Below are 2026 nucleotides of genomic sequence, written 5' to 3'. Positions count from 1 at the left end.
ACAGTTTCCAAGCAACAATGTATAAATCGTTGAAACCTCCAACGAACCACGACTGAGCTTATCACAAAGCGGTTGCTAAGCAACCTGTTTCTGTAATCTCTGTTGCTTGCTAACCTTACAGGAAAAAAATAAGACCCATAGCCTAACAAATTATTTCTATGCTAAGTTATGAGGAAAATACTAACCTTACACACTAATTAAAATATAGACCCAGACCCTTCACAAGTTTCAGTATATTTCCATTGGAAATATAACTTTCCGAATTTCGTTTTGGTCAAGGTTTCCTGACAGACTAAATAAAAATTAGAACATTATCTTTCACCTCTGATCTTTATATTTACTTAACCCTCAAATGACAAATTCGTTTTGATATCGTTCACTACCGGTTGGGTCCAGATATCAAATCATACTGATGAATGTGTTTTTTTTTATGTTACAACATCATCGACTCCTTTTTATACCATCCACTGCAAGTGGGGTCCAGATATTAAATCGTACTAAATAATTTTATGTGTTTGTATGCTGCAACACTCAGTGAAAAATACTCAACAATTTATTGAGTGAAAAATACTCAACAATTTATTGAGTGAAAAATACTCAACAATTTATTGAGTGAAAAATCACTCAACAATTTATTGAGTGAAAATCACTCAACAATTTATTGAGTGAAAGATCACTCAACAATTTATTGAGTGAAAAATACTCAACAATTTATTGAGTGAAAAATACTCAACAATTTATTGAGTGAAAATCACTCAACAATTTATTGAGTGAAAAATACTCAACAATTTATTGAGTGAAAAATACTCAACAATTTATTGAGTGAAAAATCACTCAACAATTTATTGAGTGAAAAATCACTCAACAATTTATTGAGTGAAAAATCACTGAACAATTTATTGAGTGAAAAATACTCAACAATTTATTGAGTGAAAAATACTCAACAATTTATTGAGTGAAAAATACTCAACAATTTATTGAGTGAAAAATCACGCATTTTCTAAGTAAAAAAAAAGCCCAACAAAGTCATGGGCTTACAAGCTAGTTATTGTACAGATAGTTTTAAAAAATGTGTTAAAAAATCGATGGGATCAATATAGACCCTAACTGGTAACTCTAGGTTCAAAAGGTAAAGTCATAGATAGACTTATAATGTTGCCCGGTGGAACAGCAGTAGACACAGCAGATGTGGGTTTGCTCTTATATTTGTTTTGCTATTACCTCGAAACTTAATCTTAAAAGAGGCTTAGTTTTTGAAGAGAAGAAGCGTGATACAACTATATAAAACAAGCATACGTCAATCATTAACCACGAGAAGGTACAGGAGTTTAGCGCTGTCTCAGTTGCTTTGAATTTCGCGCAAAGCTACACGAGGGCTATTTACGCTTTCCCTCCCTACTGATTTAGCAGTGATAAACTAGAGGGAAGGTAGATAGTCAACAACACCCACCGCCAACTCTTAGGCTACTCTTTTCCCGACGAATAGTGAGATTGAACGTTACATTATAACGCCCTTATAACGCTGAAGCTGAAAGGGCGAGCATGTTCGGTAACGGGGATTCGAACCCGTGTCCCTCAGATTGCGAGTTGACCGCCTTAACCACCAAGCCATTCAGCGTTGTTTACTTGTCTAATATTTGGTTAAGAAAATAGTCACTTAGTTAATACCTGTGTTACCTGTAACATGTCTTCTAAGTAGTGTGTTACTTGTCAACGTAATAACATTATACAGAACTGATCAGTTTAAGTTTTGTGATAAATCTAATAAATGTTATTAAGATGGTAAACCATATTTTAATGTCGATAATAGCACGAACTCTCTGGATGTTCCTTCTTACTTATATGAAAGGAACAGCAAACTCACTTCATGTTCGTTTTTACTTATATGTAAGGAACAACAAACTCACTTCATGTTCGTTTTTACTCATATGTAAGGAACAACAAACTCACTTCATGTTCGTTTTTACTCATATGTAAGGAACAACAAACTCACTTCATGTTCGTTTTTACTCATATGTAAGGAACA

The sequence above is a fragment of the Limulus polyphemus genome, unplaced genomic scaffold (genome assembly GCF_000517525.1).
Source record: "Limulus polyphemus unplaced genomic scaffold, Limulus_polyphemus-2.1.2 Scaffold5309, whole genome shotgun sequence".
NCBI classification, from domain to species: domain Eukaryota; kingdom Metazoa; phylum Arthropoda; class Merostomata; order Xiphosura; family Limulidae; genus Limulus; species Limulus polyphemus.
The sequence above is the reverse complement of the archived record's forward strand: the minus strand, read 5'-3'. Positions refer to the sequence as shown.